The 17,391-nt window shown below is 46.2% G+C and overlaps 1 pseudogene; it reads left to right on the top strand.

Annotated features, from left to right (window-relative positions):
- LOC122441364 overlaps positions 1-16,989 on the top strand; it is an 18,415-nt pseudogene extending 1,426 nt beyond the window's left edge.
- Positions 16,990-17,391: the final 402 nt, after the last annotated feature.

The following is a 17,391-nucleotide window of genomic DNA, read 5'->3' as shown; positions in this document are numbered from 1 at the left end:
AAAAGGGTGCCGTATCTCTCTGGCTACTTCCTGCTGGATAGGGGCGACGGTTTTGGGTCTGGAATGGAGGGTCGTCCTAGGGCCCACAGTCTCCTTTTTCTGAGCTTGAGGTGAGGCTCTCAAGAAGAAGAATGGTCTTGACCTGATCTCGAGAGATGGCCCGAATCTGTTCTTGGAGAAACCTTTGAAAGAGATTAAAGAGACAGGGTCCAAATAAGAGGAATAGAATGATAAGTACCAATGGTCCCAGGAAAGGGAGCAACCAAGGGAGTATCTGTTGGAACAGGTTTTGGGGAATGTAAAGGTTTGTAACTCTTTCCTGCGGCGCTCAATTCTGTCTCTAAGTTCTTTGACTCTGCCCTGGACTATGCCTGTTTCATTAACAAAATAGCAGCAGTTCTCTCCTAGGAAAAGGCAGGTCCCTCTCTTTTTCTGCGGTGAGAAGGTCCTGAGGGGAGACAGTTACTAGGCCTATAGCAAGGATTAAGATTAGGAGTGCAGTTATGGTTAGAGAGACAGGGAGAGGCCAGTCAGGGTGAGGGGCAGAAGGCCCCAAGTTGGTGGTTGTTTGAATCTGAGGAGGAACAGTGCTCATTAGGATGTAGAATGATGTAGAGAATGAGAGTAAAGAAATCAATTTCGTCTGGAGTCGGGCTGTAGAAGGTTTCCTGGAGCCACAGTTGAGACACCAGTGTAGTCAGGTCTTTGAAGGAGGTTCCTGTCGGGGCGCTGATCCAGAGGTCTTGTAGTAGTTGGGTCAGGAACAGTTGTAGGTTGAAGAGAGTCCAGGTCATTCAGTGTCCTCTCCGATGGTTGACAGGGGTTGTCGCCGGGTGAATTTTAAGGAGGTGGGTCCTGTGAGGGAGACCTGATAGGTGTCATTTAAGGAGGGCAGCGCAGGATTAGAGGTGACCCATTTTAGATGAGAGAGGTGTACCCAGGAGGTGACCTTTTTGAGTTTAGCTGCAGTTGGGGTAAGGAGGATGACTTTGAATGGTCCCTGCCACTTTGGGGTTAGGTCACCCTGGGGATTATCAGACAGATAGACCATGTCCCCAATTTGTAAAGGGGGCAGGGAGGCTTGGGGGTCAGGGGCAGGCAGATTGTGGTTGACGTATCTCCAGAGGGCATTGCGGAGTTGCGCCAGCAGAGGGGAGTGTAGGAAGCTTGGTATGGGAGGAGGTTCGGGGGGGGGGAGTCCAGGAGGGAGCACTGGCCTTCCGTACATCACCTCAAAGGGGCTCAGCCCCAGGGGCTTTCTGGGCAAAGCCCGTATTCTGAGGAGAACAATTGGTAAAAGTTTAGTCCAATCCAGATGTACCTCGAGGGTTAATTTGGTAAGGGTTTCTTTGATTATTCTCTTCATCCTTTCCACCTTTCCTGAGGACTGGGGACGGTATGGAATGTGAAATTTCCAGGGTATCTGTAAGAATTGGACAAGTTGTTGGGTGACCTTGGATGTAAATTCTGGGCCATTATCAGACTGTAGGGATGAAGGCAGCCCAAACCTGGGGATAATTTCTGTGAGGAGGATTTGGGCCACTGTGTGGGCTCTTTTGTTTGTAGTGGGAAATGCTTCTACCCATCCCGAAAATGTGTCTACAAGGACTAGTAGGTATCTGACTCTCCGGACCCGGGGCATATGAGTAAAGTCTATCTGCCAATCTTGTGCTGGGAGGCTGCCTCGCATTTGATGGGTTGGAAAGGATGTCGGTTTAAGGTTGGAATTGGGGTTAGTACGTTGACATGTTTGACAGGAGCGGGTAAGGTTATCTAAATATTGTTGGTCAGTATTGGATATGGGGAAGTGGTTACGGAGGAACTGCTGGAGTGTCTTGGATGAGGGATGAAAAAGTGAGTGTAGATAAGAGAAAATTTCTCTGGCGGTGGGAGGGTCAGATGGAGTCAGGGCTAAGATGACAGGGGACTGGAGGGAAGGATGGGACAGTGCTATCTCCTTTGCCTTCTGGCCTGCAGCATTGTTGTAGGCTGATATGAGACTTCCCTTTTGATGTCCCCTACAGTGGAGGACAGCGGCTTTGTTTGGTAAGAGTGCTGCCTCTAGAAGTTTGTGAATCAGGTCTGAATTAATAATAGGGGATCCCTTTTGGGTTAGGAAACCTCTTTTTCTCCATATTAGGATGTTTGAGTGAAGTATGTTATAGGCATATTTGGAGTCTGTGTGGATGTTAACCCTTAGATTTTTAGCCAGAGTTAAAGCTCTGGTGAGAGCTATCAGTTCTGCCTGTTGGGAGGTGGTGTGAGGTGGCAGCGGTGAAGCTTCAATTGTTTGTGTTTTATGATTGTGACGAAGGTCCCCCTGGATGATGGCATATCCTGCTGCAAACGGTGGGGATTTTTGAGAGCTGCCATCAACGAACCAGTGTGGGGTGTCTGGGTCTAGGATGGGCTGATCTGTTACATGTTGGAAGGGCTTTTGGGTAAGATCTACTGTTAGGCTGCAGCTATGTAAGAGGGAGTCTGTTGTAGAGGACATGGGTAATAAGCTGGCGGGGTTAAGGGGAGAGCAGGGGGAGAATGAGAGCTGAGGGTCGAGGAGAAAGGCATGTAGGACCTGTACCCTGGAAGGGGGAAGGGAGAGGAAAGCCCGATGTGATAGTAAGTCTTGGAAGGTGTGTGGAGAACAGACTGTTAAAGGGGCATGTCTAGAGAGTTTATTTGCTTTGGGTACGAGGGCTGCGATAGCAGCCATGGCCTGTATGCAGGGAGGCCACCCCTTGGTCACCATGTCTAGCTGTTTTGATAGATAGGCTATGGGAGCCCAGCTGTCTCCAGCCCGCTGACATAGAAGCCCCAGAGCCTGTCCTTGGCTGGAATGTGCAAAGAGAAAGAATGGTCTGGTGTGATCTGGCAGGTGGAGAGTTGGCACTCGGAGGAGGCTCTGGGTGAGTTGGTGAAGAGGATTGGCCAGCGAGGAACGATTAAAGAGGGGCTCATCTAGACATCCTTTAGTTGCCTCATAGAGCGGCTTTGCAATGAGGGAGAAGTTGGGGATCTAGATACGGAAAAAATTTAGGAGGCCGAGGATAGACAGGAGTTCCCTTTTTGTTTTTGGAAGTGGACAGTTAATTAAGGCCTGGATTCTATCTGGGGGAATAGTTCTTTGTTGATGGGATATGGAAAGTCTCAGGTAGGTGACTTTTGTTTGGACTATTTGGGCCTTAGATTGGGATACCCGATAACCCCAGGATCCCAAGGCCTCAAGGAGTTTGGCAGTATGTTGGAGGCAGAGTTTTCGGGTTGAGCTACAAAGGAGGAGGTCATCTACGTATTGGAGGAGATGACTTGGGGCTAGGTTGAGAGTCTGTAGGTCCTTTTGTAAAGCCTGTCCAAAAAAGTGAGGACTGTCTCTGAACCCCTGGGGGAGAACTGTCCATGTTAGCTGTTGGGAAACGTGAGTCTCGGGGTCTTGCCAGGTGAAGGTGAAAAGAGGTTGGGAGAGGGGGTGGAGGGGGATAGTGAAAAAAGCGTCTTTGAGATCTAATACTGTGAAGTGGGTTGCAGTCGGGGGTATGGTAGACAGAAGGGTGTAAGGGTTAGGGACTACTGGGAATGTCGGCATAATAGCCTCATTGATTTTTCTCAGGTCCTGGACCAGTCTCCAAGAGTTTGGTCCCTTTTTTACTGCCAGAATAGGGGTGTTGTGTGGTGAATGGGTAGGAATTAGGATAGAGGCTTGAAGAAGACAGTCTATGATAGGCTTAAGTCCCTTGTGGGCCTCTGGGGTGAGAGAATACTGTTGTTGGGTGATTATAGTCGAGGGGTCTTTTAGGGTAATGTGGACTGGGGGATGATGTTTGGCTATTGAGGGGTGATCAGTGTCCCAGACTTGGGGGTCTAAGGCAGGTAGATCTAAGGGAAGGTCAGGGGTGAGGGATAGGGACTGTCCAGGTGCCATTTGCATGCAGAATATAGAGACTATATCGAGGGGGATATGGTAATAAAGACCCCCAATTTGGATAACACATCTCTCCCTAGAAGTGCCATTGGGCACTGAGGCATTATAAGGAATGAGTGTATAAGGGTTGATTTTCTAAATTGACAGAGTAATGGAGGGCTGATTTTTGGCCTTAGGAGAACTCCAGAGACCCCCTTGATTGTGATTTTTGAGTCTTGAGTTGGGCCAGAGTAGGAAGTTAAGAGAGAGAAAGTGGCTCCAGTGTCTATTATAAAAGAGGTCTTTTTTCCGGCCACTACCCCGTCTACCCTAAGTTCCGAGCCCGTGTTCAAGACATGGGCCGGGGGGCTGGAACCCGGGCCCCATCATTGGAACAATTCTTGTAGAGTTGGGCTGGGGTTCCGGGGAGCAGTGGGGATCTCCTCAGATGCGCCAGGGCGTCCCTGTGGACATTCCACTCTCCAGGTCTGGGAGGTGGGGACCTCCCCAGGGGTGCCAGGGCACTCCCGGGGACAGTCCATCTTCCAGTGTCCCCATTGGCCACAGGTTGGGCATGCTTTTGTCGGGGGCCGCGGGTTTGGGCATGCCTTTGCCCAGTGTCCTGACTGGTTGCATCGGAAGCAGGGTCCGGGGGGAGTCTTAAGACTCGTTCTGGGATGACTTGGGCCAGGCTGATTTTTTTTCTTTAATTGCTGCTGCCAAAAGGGCATATTTAGCTTTTCTCTCACGTTCTTTTTCTCTCTTAGCCTCCTCCTCTCTATTATTGAACACCTTGAAGGCTACTTCTAGAAGGTCTCTCTGGGGGGGGTCTCAGGGCCCTTTTCTAGTTGGCGAAGCTTGCGTCTGATGTCAGGGGCAGATTGGCTGATGAACTGAACATGAAGGTACAGTAACCCAGCAGGGGTAGTGATATTTAGGTTGGTATACTTTTGGACTGCCTCTGTGAGGCGTGCCAAGAATAAGGCTGGATTTTCGTCTGCCCCTTGGGTGACTTTCCTGACTCTATCATAATTGACATGGATATGAGTATTTTTCTGCATTCCTTCTAGAATGCAGGTGATCATATGATTGAGTCTCCTGATACCTGGGTCACCGGGCTGGTAAGTCCAGCGGGGATCTAACTGAGGCACAGCCTCATCAGCAACTGGGCTGTTCCGGTCTTGGTTATGTAAATAATCAGCATGGGCTTTTGCCACTTGCCAGATACGGTCTTTTTCATCTGGGGTGAGAGTGGCATTTAGGATATAATATACGTCACTCCATGTGAGGTTATAGGCCTGGGAGAGTCTCAGGAATTCTTTTCTGTATCTGGTAGGATTTTCAGAAAATGATCTTAACTTTTTTTCTATCTGGCTCATATCTGACAATGAAAATGGCACATGGACTCGGGTGGGGCCCTCTGGCCCTGCGACCTCTCTTAGGGGAAACATGTGTTGGGTACGTGACCGTGTGGCAGGGGGGGAAGGAAGGGGGGAGGGGGAGTCGGGGAGATGGGGTAGCAGGGGTGAGGGAAAGTCAGGAGAGGTTTCAGTGCCAGTAGGTGAGTTGGATGAAGGGGAAGGAGAGGGGCGGCGGGGTGGCGGGTAGGGAGGGGGCTCGTCCACGGGGTCGAACTCTGGGGGTACAGAAGCTTGCGGTCTGCGGTTAGTTGAGGAAGAAGAGCCCTTTTGCTTGGGAGGCAAGGTGCATAGAAGGACCTCGTGGGTGGAGCAGGCCTGGCATAGGGAGGGCCTGCTCCGAAGGGCCCAAAAGGCTTGGGTATAGGGGATCTCCGACCACTTGCCATTCCGTTTAAGGAAGTCAGTGAGATTTTGGAGAATGTTAAAGTCAAATGTGCCGACCTCAGGCCAGCGGTCTTGATTGTCTAATTGATATTGAGGCCAAATCTGTGTACAGAGTTGCTTTAAGCGGTTAGCTTTGAGTTCAGTGAGTGAGAGTGGTTTGAGATTTTTGAGAACACAGGCCAGAGGGGAATCTTTTGGGACAGAGTGGCCAGACCCCATAATTGAAAGGCAAGCAGAGGCTCCTATTGGGAGCTCGAGTCGTCACCCGCAGTCGCAATAGGAGTTATGAGAAGAGAGCTCTGTGTCGAGGTGGAGCGTCCCCCACCGTTGCCCACAGAGCGGCCCTGGGCCGGGGATCCCGGGACCCGGAGAGGACTGAATTCTAGGGCGCCTCTAGAACTCCGTCCGGATCGGATCTTACCTTAATCTAGGGGCCGGCTGGAGTGGAGTGTTGCATGTAGAGCGGTCGAATGGCAAGAGGTCCCTATTCTGGAGGTCGTCAGAGAGAGAGAGAAAAGGGGGTAAAGCCGAGGCCTGGGGGTACGCAAATCATCAATAAAGTCTTAGCACAAGACTTGCACCGCTCACGAAGGCACTAGGCGTCCCCGAGGGGAACTTAAGAGCCCTGGCAGAGAAGTGAGCTCGGAGGATGTTTGCGCTCCCAGACTCCGGGAAAAGGGGAAAACAGTGAGAGGGAGGGAGAGTGAGAGAGAGTGAGACGAGTGCCTCGCCCCCTCCCGGGTTTCGGCACCAAAAATGTAAGGCATGGTTCCAGCGAGGCAGAAAAGGAAAGACGACCTCAACAGAAGTAGGTTACCTTTATTCAGGCAAGGAGGGGCGACAGTCGGCCTAATGACCAGGCTGAGCGCCGAAAGGGATCAGGGAGGCTTCATACTTATAGGGAGGTTTGTGGAAGCGATAAGGGAAACGTCAATCAAGTGGGATATTTTGAGTATTCTTTTGTTGAGATGACACTTGTAGTTGGGCAGGGGGTGATAAATCTTCTGGGCGGGTGTAGGGGGTGGTAGGTTTCCGGACAGGGGGTGATAAGTCCCAGATAGATGCAGCTGGCCTGGAGCATCAGGATGGAACTAAAGTTATGCTTTGTTTTCTCCGAAGTTAGATGATTCAGCAAGGGGCCTTTGAGACTGTTGTTCTCTTTTCTAGGCCCAAAAGACTCCTTCAGATACCTAGAGAAGACGCACTAAGTTGTTGGTGTCACTAATGAAATTCTGGGAGTCTCAAGGGCAAAGACTAAAATTAAACTTAGTTCTATGCTATTTTTGCAACAGCTGTGTCTTGGAATGAATGAATGGAATAAATGAATGACACATTCATTCATTATCCCGAGTGTTCCAGCTATGAAGAATAGGAGACTGTTTGGATAGGTACCTTTTTGTTTTTATAGGCTTTTTGGAAGTTGGGGATAATTTACAGGAAACATGCCTAAGATCCACACAGAATCCTGACCAGGATGATGTAGAAATTGAGTCTATGGCCAAGAATAAGATAAGCAAATAAACATTTTTTTAAAAATTATTTACTTATTTATTTGGCTGCGCTGGATCTTAGGTATGGCTTGTGGGGCATAGTTCCCTGACCAGGGGTTGAACTCGGGCCTCCTGCATTGGGAGCAAGGAGTCTTAATCACTGAATCACCATGGAGGTGTATAAATAAACATTTGGATCTTAAATAAAATACTTGGTTTGGGCTATGGGTGGTACAGCAAGGAAGCTAAGGCAAAATAATCATGATACAGTAAAAAAACATTTTTCTCAACCAGAAATTTCAAAAAAATCATTTTTTTCAACTGCAAGGTTTTCATTGGACTAACTTCTTGTTATCACAAGCTGGAAGAGTTAGCTTGCTCTGTTGACAAACATTTTTCGAAGCTTGCTGTGCAAAGCATGTGTGGACAGACTTGTACATTGCTGATGCTGCTGAACATGGAGGGAAAGTAAAAATTTGCTGCCTTGTTTCCAATCAGCCAGGAATGCCCTGTAAAGGAGAAGAATCATTAACAGAAGAGCTGCTACTTTTTTTTTTTTTTTTTTAGAAGAGCTGCTTGTGCATAGAATGCAACTCCTGCTTCATCAGTCTGAATGGCATCTCATCGCACATTGAAAAGCAGGCTCTCTCCTCTCAGATGAAGCACTTGTACTACTTGGAGGACAGCAAATAGATGCTGATGATTAAATGGAGATTTCAAAAATATAAGCAGACTCTACTGATTTCAAGATGCTGAGCACATCTATTGAAATTCTACACTTAATTTCAAGAAAAGCAAACTCAGAAACCATGCTGAATGAGTCATTTCCTGCCTCTCGCCCACCCATGTTCACGTGTCAACTAATAGACGTAGTTCTTATGTGACACCGGATGTCTGTTTGTTCTTTGGTTGAAATGATCAAATAAGTGAACCTTGGGAAGACACACTGTTATGCACTTTAGCCTGTCAATATTCAAGGGTTTGGCTGTGAGTGTGAGGAGAGATCAGGTGAGGGGGTCTCATGACTTAGAAAAGAGTAGTGTTGGGCCATGTTGAGAATATTTTTTTTTTTAACACATCAAGGATAACTTTTATTTAAAAACATAAATATTTATATGTATGTATATGTTGCAGGCCTTAAGGAAAAATAACAAAGTCCCTTTATTTGAAATTCAGTGTAAACAAGTATACAATTTCAAACTATAAATTCATAGTTTTTTTCTTTCTTAGTTTTTTTCTTTCTTATTTATGATGTAAAAACTTTTGTTCTGTTCAAAGGCATCTGTGTCTTTGAATTACAGTAACTTCTCAGTAATTTCTTCACTAGTCTGTTTGTTGTTTAGTTCCTAAGTTGTATCTGACTCTTTTTCAACTTCATGGACTGCAGCCTGCCAGGCTCCTCTATCTGTGGGTTTTCCCAGGCAAGAATACTGGAGTGGGTTGCCATTTCCTTCTCCAGGAAATATTTTAAAATACTTTTTAAAGTTTTAGGTATACAAGCAAGAGATGTAATATACATTCATTGAAGAAATCTTAGAAAATGTTGTTGTTCAGTTGCCCAGTTGTTTCTGATTCTTATTCAGTGACACTGATTCTGATGCAGTGACCCCGTGGACTGCAGCACGCCAGACCTCCCTGTCCCTCACTCCGTCCTGGAGTTTGCCCAAGTTCATGTCCGTTGCATCAGTGAGGCCATCCAGCCATCTCATCCTCTGATGCCCTCTTCTCCTGCCCTCAATCTTTTCCAGTATTAGGGTCTTTTCCAGTGAGTCAGCTGTTCGCATCAGGTGACCAAAATATTGGAGCTTCAGCTTCAGCATCAGTCCTTCCAATGATTACTCAGGGATTAGAAAATACAGATAAGCAAAAGGAATAAAACAAAAGTCACCCACAACCCTACTGCCCAAGAGAACTGCTGTCAGCATTTTGAAGTTGACATAGGTCTGAAAGATGTTCACACAGAGGCTGATGTGTGGTTAACAGTGGGGACTGGGGCCCAAGCCCTACTCCTCAGTAATGAGGCATTGATTAAGCTATTTAGCTACTTTACATCTCAGGTTCTTTATCTGTAAAATGGAGAAAATAATACTACCTTGCTCAAAGTGTTGATATGAGTAGGTGAGTTCATAATTTCTAAAGCACTTAGAACAAGTGCTGGCACATGCCAGTCATATGGGAAAACAACATGCATATTACATAATGTTCTTTTTCTCTTCTTTTTTAAAAACTGAAATAACAGGCAAAACTAACCTAAGGTAGAAAAAAATCAAAGCAGTGACTCCCCTGGGGACAGACATTGATTAAGAAGGGTATGAGGGAACTTCCTGGTGTAATGAATAATGTTTACACCTCAGGAGGCATTTGAGTTTACACAGATATATGAGTTTGTCTAACCTCTGAGAATTTTACACTTTTAAGGTTTATGTGTTTCATTATATGTACATTTTATTTTAGATGAATAGGCACTGGAAGCTAATATTGAAATATTGTTAATGACGTTCATGCTGAGGTATTTAGGGGAGAGTGTACTGGTGTGGAGAAGGGGGCGGCAGAGGATGAGATGGTTGGATGGCATCACTGACTCAATGGAGATGAATCTGAGCAAACCCCGGGAGATAGTGAAGGACAGGGGAGCCTGGCGTGCTGCAGTCCACAGGTTTGCAAAGAGCTGGACCCGATTTAGTGATTGAACAACAACAACAGCAATACTGGCGTGTGTGATTTACTTTGAAATGCGTCAAAAAATGAGGTAGATTGATGGATGGATAGAGAGTTGGCTAGATGGGTAGAAACACAATAAAGCAAGGATACTAAAATGTTAATGTTAGAACTGAGGTAGTGTTCATCATAAAATTCTTTCAACTTTTTGGTATTTTTCACAATAAAAATTTTTATAATAATACATAAAATGTGGGGAAAAGCATATATAATACTGTGGTACTGTTTAACTTGCTCTTTTTGCTGTAAGATGTATCATGATACTCCTATGTTATTAGTCTTTTCTGTAAATATAATCATTATAATCTATTCTGTAGATTAACAAAATTAACCACTATTACATATTTCAATTAAGCCTGAATTCATTACAAAGCAGTGAGAAGAATGTTTCATGAATGAAACTATCATTAATATCCTCAAAGACTTTTGAGAAAACATTTAATCCATAAAACTAGAATAAGACATTCTTAAAAAAATTAGAGTCCTGGGGAGGGAGGGATAAATTAGGAGTTTGGGATTAACAGAGCCACACTAGTATATATAAAACAAATAAAAAGAACCTACTGTATAGCATAGGGAACTATATTCAATATTTTGTAATAACCTATAAAGAATACATATATATGTATATGTGTATATATATGGGGCTTCTCTGGTGGCTCAGTGATCTCAAAATATATTGATTAGAGATCATACATAAGTAGTAAATTTATAAAGAAAAGCAAAAGAATAGCACCGAAAATTCAGGGAAGTGGTTACTTTTGGTGGGGGGATGGTGGGAGGAACCACTGGAGCCCCCCACGGGGTTTCTGAGGTACTAGGGTGATGGACACACAGGCATATGATCTCTATTCCTGTTTCCTTGGCACACTGGTCTCAGGCAGCAATTTGTATTCCAAACCTCCCCGAAGCCTGCCCTCAGCTGTGTGTGTCTGCCTCTGAGAAGAGCTTGGTGATCCTCGTCTCACCGGGCACAATCACGCAGCTGTTGTGTCCATGCTTGTTGGCTTACTAAACAGTTGGTTGGGGACTTTCCTGGTGGTCCAGTGGTTAGGACTGTGAGCTTCTATTGCAGGGCGTGCAGGCTCTACCCGTGGTCAGGGAACTAAGACGCTGCACAGCGAGGTTGAAATAATAACAATAAAAGGCCGGTTGGATACACAGCTGGGAAAACTATGGTGCCTGGGGAAAAAATGATTAGAACTTGGCACTGCTCCCAGCCAGCAGTCTGGGTTGGAGAGGGGATTAATAGGCAAGAATTGGAGCTGCTGAGTTGAAACCAAAATCAGACGCTAGAGAGAAAGGTGGGCAGGAGTGTAGTGCAGGTTTCTTTTTTTTTTTTTTTGGCCGTAAAAATTGGAGGGGATGGCATGGTCCGAAGTGGGAAGCCTAACGGAGGATCTGCCCCAGTATAAGGAGGAGATAAGCCGGTCAAGAGGAGTCTCTCCTCCATCTGTGGCAGGAGCCAGTCCTCAAAATGGCAAGTCACCCCCTACCTGGCTTGGGATGGATCTGTCACAGAATCAATATTGTTCCAAATGCCAAGCCGTGCCTTGACACAGGACTGCCTTTGCAGGAGTCTACATTTACACATAGTTACGATATTATCTCATTTTAAAATGAGCATATGGAAACCTGCAGACCAAAATGAATTCCCAGTCCCTACAAATCAGCCACCTGGTGAGGGAGTCAGCCTCACAATGCAGTCCGGCACAGCCACCCAACCTACAGCCACGCTGCTAGACATACCAAATGCCGACAACCTGTTATCTTTGAGAGAGCTAGAATGTGGGGAAGAGCCAACAGTCATTCAGAGCCAGGCGCACTGAGGCATTCCCCAACAAACCGGTGATTAGGAGTCAGTGTTCTCACTGCAGTGACCCAACCCCTGGTCAGGGAGCCAGGATGCCACAAACGGCCCAGTATGGCAAAAAAAAAAATAAAAAACTGAGTGTGCTGTGTCGAAGGGCCATCAGCTTTCATAGGGCCATTTGGGATAAGAAAAGAAGGATATGACAAAGAATGAGACAGTCTTCCTGTGTTTATGTTACAAACTGCCTCCAAATACAGCGTTTCATAGATGCTTTTGAGAAACGTTACTTCCTGCATAGTTCTAGGCGCCCAGCAGGCCTATGGAGGATGTAAAACTACCCTGTTACACAGACAATGCACCTGAGGCCCAGAGTCACTAAGAACTTACCCAAGATTGCACAGCTAGTAAGGGGTGAAGTTTGGATTTGAACCCAGGCAGTCTGACACAAGACTCCATGCTTTAATTTATTTTTGGCTGCGCTGGTCTTTGCTGCTGTGTGTGGGCTTTCTCTAATTGCAGTGAGCAGGGGGCTTCTCTTGTGTTGAACACAGGCTCCAGGCACCTGGGTCTTCAGTAGTTGCAGCACGTAGGCTCAGTAATTGTGATACATGCTCTGAGTTGCCTTCACACAAGGATGTGCGATCTTCCTGGACCAGGTATTGAACCTGCGTCCCCTGCATTGCAAGGTGGATTCTTAACCTCTGGGCCACCAGGGAAGCCCAAGACTCCATGCTTTTAATCACTACAAGTGGCCTTTTGGTTAAAACAAGGGCATTGCCTCTTAAGGTGAACACTCGGAAGAGAACAAATCTTTCTTAGAAACATACACCAGATAAAAGGGTTAGAAAATCAATTTTGCCTCTACATATCTAAATCATATACCCATATATAATATATATTTACATATACATTATATAAAAATGTTATATATAATGTATATACATTATATAAAATATATTTATATATATAAAATCTGTCTGATTTACTGGTACAGCCCTGGAACCTAGTACAGTGACTGGCACATGGGAGACAATAAACTTTGCTAAATGAAGATGACAGTGAATGAATAAAGTAGTTCAAAGTGTGCATTAACGCATGAATGGGTGTTCTAGGCAGAGAGAGAGGTATCATTTATTGAGTCTCTTCTCCTTGTAGAAGGGAATCAATACATAATAAATGTCCTTGGGAATCAATAAAAGTCCTTGTAGGACATTGTGTTTTCTGGAGTCACTTGATTTAAACTCACTCTAACTCTATAAGGTGTACGTTCAATTCCAGGTCAGGACCCATTTCACCATCCAACATGCAAGTTACCAAAGGGCTTTCAGGTAACCCAGAATTCCTCTTTACCAGCCCCAAGAGTTCAGAGTTCCCTGGATGCACCAATCACCTAGTCCCCTGGTGTTTCAGTCTCATTTCTAGCATTCCACAATTGCTGCCCATGGCCCCTCCATCAGACACCCCTAGTCTCCCGGTCCACCTCCTGCAATGGCCTCCTAGCCATACTCCCTGTCTCTGGTCCCCCCACCCCAACCCTTCCACTGTCCATCTAAGTATCACCTTCCCTATAACTAACTCTGTGAGGAAACCCCTCTACAGAGCATGGAATGAGATGGCCCGGCTTTGAGGCAAGGGAAGCCAGGCAAGTCAGTTATCTTTTCTGGGCCTCAGATTCTTCCTTAGCATAACGGGGAAAAAATCAATATAGTTCATAGGACTTTGTGGGAATTAAATGAGATAATGTATGCTAAAGCGGTACTTTGCAAATGCTTCCCAAACGCATGATCAATAGTATGGTTTCATTGTTGCTTAATCTAACTGTTGATCCTTCTAATCAAACACCTGCCATAAAGTTCCTCCCAAACCAGAAATCTGCTCTGGCTTCCTATTGTCTGCTGTGTGTGCTCATGGCTCAGTCGTGTCCGACTCTGTGACTCTGGACTGTAGCCCGCCAGGGTCCTCTGCTCATGGAATCTTCTGGGTAAGAATAATGGAATGGGATGCCATTTCCTACTCCAGGGGATCTTCCTGACCCAGAGATCAAACCTGCATCTCTTGCATTGGCAGGTGGGTGCTATGCCGCTGAGCCACCTGGGAAGCTCCAAGCATGCTGAAAAGGGTTGCCATTTCCTTCTCCAGTGGATCTTCCCAACCCAGGGATTGAATCTATGTCTCTTATGTCTCCTGCATTGGCAAGTGGATTCTTTACCACTATTGCCACCTGGGAAGCCCCATTGTCTCCTAGGAAAAAGCAAAATCTCTTTACAATGGCATTATTTTTTCAACAGATTCTAAGTTGTAACAACAACGTAAGTCGCTCAGTCATGTCCAACCCCGTGGACTATAGCCTGCCAGGCTCCTCTGTCCATGGGGATTCTCCCGGGAAGAATACTGGAGTGGGTAGCCTATCCCTTCTCCAGGGGATCTTCCCGACCCAGGGATCGAACTTGGGTCTCCTGCATTGCAGGGGATTCTTTACTAGCTGAGCTACCAGGGAAGCCCACCCAAATTATGTCACATTGTTCCATTCCTTACATTTGCCCTGCACTCAGCTGAATTCCTCAATGGCTTAGCAGGTAAAGAATCTGCCTGCAATGCTGGGGACACAGGAGATGCCAGTTCGATCCCTGGGTCAGGAAAATCCCCTGGAGGAGGAAATGGCAACCCACTCCAGGATTCTTGCCTGTGAAATCCCAAGGATAAAGCCTGGTGAGCTACAGTCCACAGGGTCACAAAGAATCGGACACAACTGAACAGGTGCCCACGCAGCTGAATCGAGCTCTTAACACTTCCTGGGACTTGCCTCCGTCTTTCTGCCTTTGTGCTGTTGCTTTCTCTGTGTCTCTCTGAAATTTTTCCCACTCCCTGCCTCTACTGAAAGGTGGGCAATTTTACATCACAATTACAAAGCCTCACTCTGACTCCTAAATCAGAAGTGAGCTCTGATTGTCCAGTGCCCCCTTGTGGCACTGACTGCATTCTGCTTTTTATTTGCAGTTCCTTATGCTTTATTTTTCCTGTAAGACTGTAACTTCTCAAGGTTTCTAATTGTGTCTCATTTTTCTCTGTGTACCCATAAATGCTCATGGAGTTTAGTGCACATATACATATTTCAGCGGTAACTAAATGAGGTGACAGGTCTTAAGGTGCAGAAATACAGGGCCTAAAAGTCTGAGTAACCCTATGTCCGGTTTCAGGCTTAAGGAGCAGTGAATCCTGAAGGTCATCTTTGGAGAGACGCCACACAATGGGGCCCACACAAACTGAAATGAGGCTAGAGCTGAGCCCAACTTGCTAACTAATGTCCCCTCAACGGTCTGTGCCTTTCAGAGTGCTTCCAGGTCCTTCAGATTCCTGGGAGTAACACTGTTTTTAAATTTTTTCAAAAAATCCTTATGTTTAAAGTTTTTTTCAAATGAATTTAAATTTTATTTTAAATTTTTTCAAAAAAACTTTCAATCCCTGGTCAGGGAACTAAGATTCCACATGGCACATGGTGTAGCAAAAAAAAAAAGTGCATTAATCACCACAGTTGCATTTTAGAATATTTTCATCACAACAACAAGAAAATGTGTTCCCACTAGCAGTTACCCACCATCCATCCTCTCCTACACTCCACTTATCTCCCTCACTGTATTCCCACCCCATCGACAACCACACATGTATTGGATTGGCCAAAAAGTTCGTTCAGGAGCCACTCCATGATCCAATATGCAAGTTACCAAATGGTTGTCTTAGTTGCAGCATGTGGGATGTTTTTTTTAGTTGTGGCATTTGAACTCATAGTGATCTAGTTCCCTGTCCAGGGATCAAACCTGGCCCCACTGCATCAGGAGGGCAGAGTCTTAGCCATTGGACCACCAGGGAAGGCCCTTGCCTGAATTTTAAGGATGACAAATGACACTCACCTAAAGAGACAAGGTAGCTACAAGTCACACAGCTGCTGAGGAGCAGAGCTGTCACAGGACTTGACTGTCCCTTGGAAGGCCCAGTTAGATAGATCAAAACACAGTCAGGGCTGCAAATTCCTTGCCTACGGGGGCCAGGCAGCTAACACCAAGGAGTGAGGGATTCAAGAGAAAGAAAACAAGTTTTGTGAGAGAAGCATGTGCACCTCTAAGGGTGCAGCTGCTGGTTAGCACTGGGCAAGCAACCATGTAGGGATGTGTGTCTCATGTGGCTGGTATTCTGACTCTTCCCTAGGTCCCAGAAATCCACATGGTGTGAACTATCCCAATTTTTAAATAAGGCACCAATAGTGAGTCAAAATATCTCCATAGGTCCAATTTTGGCCCAGCAGGTGGCCATTGAGGATGAATTCCTTAAGCCTCCTTTAATTCATTTTTCAAAAGCAAACCGGCAATTCCTGTCTGGGTACAAGCTCCCCGCTGCCCTGCACACAGTGGGTTGGCATCAGGCCGGGGCAAGCTGAGCAGGTCTACGAAACTAAATCTGATAGCAGCACACTTGAGGCGAGAATTGGAAGGAGCAGGAGACAGTGAGGATAGGCCCAGAAAAATAACCAAGGGGGGAAAAAAATCTCATCATGGCAAATATCCACCAGGGAAACGAAGACATGGAGCAGCCAGTGCAGAACAGAGAAGAAGGCCACCCTTTGGGAGGGGGTGAAGGCCACCAGCCAGAAAGAAATCATAGATGGGGACAGGCTTGCAGACTTGCCCCTAATTCCCAGTGTGCGAGCATACTAAGTCGAGTCTGACTCTTTGCGACCCTATGGACCATAGCCTGCCAGGCTCCTCTGTCCATGGGTTCTCCAGGCAAGAATAGTGGAGTGGGTTGCCATGCTCTCCTCCAGGGGATCTTCCTGACCCAAGGATCAAACCCATGTCCCTATGTCTCCTGAATTGGCAGGAGGGTTCTTTACCACTAGTGCCACCTGGGAAGCCTGATGGGCCATATCCAATAGGCAGGTCAACAATGGGATGCATGGAGATGGAGATGATATGGAAGTGTTCATGGAAGAGATGAGAGAAATCAGGAGAAAACTTTGGGAACTGCAATTCAGAAATTGTCTGCATATCCTTATGGGGGCGCTCTCTAATCACCATGACCATCATGATGAATTTTGCCTTATGCCCTGGCTCCTGTCATTTCCATGAGATTATTACTGCGATTCCCACTGTTGTTCTCTTTTTCCTTGCATTTTCCTGATAATGCCTTTACTGATCTGTTTTCTGTGACCCGTATGTAATTTCCATGTGTCAGGTGAGTTCTGTGATACCAGCTTCTAATTAGAGATTGCCTTGGCACACAACCTAAGTTTCTGTCAACAGTAAAGTTTCACCCATTTGCATGGAAAAATGTAAAGTTCAGTTCAGTCGCTCAGTCATGTCCGACTCTTTGCGACCCCATGAATTGCCGCAGCATGCCAGGCCTCCCTGTTCATCAGCAACTCCTGGAGTTTACCCAAACTCATGTCCATTGAGTCAGTGATGCCATCCAACCGTTTCATCCTCTGTCGTCCCCTTCTCCTTCCGCCCTCAATTTTCCCCAGCATCAGGGTCTTTTCAAATGAGTCTGCTCTTCGCATCAGGTGGCCAAAGTATTGGAGTTTCAGCTTTAACATCAGTCCTTCCAATGGACACCCAGGATTAATCTCCTTTAGGATGGACTCGTTGGATCTCTTTGCAGTCCAAGGGACTCTCA

This window comes from Cervus canadensis, chromosome 5 (assembly GCF_019320065.1).
Source record: "Cervus canadensis isolate Bull #8, Minnesota chromosome 5, ASM1932006v1, whole genome shotgun sequence".
In the NCBI taxonomy this organism is placed as follows: Eukaryota; Metazoa; Chordata; class Mammalia; order Artiodactyla; family Cervidae; genus Cervus; species Cervus canadensis.
Note: the sequence above shows the minus strand (reverse complement) of the source record. Positions and strands in the feature narration are given on the sequence as shown.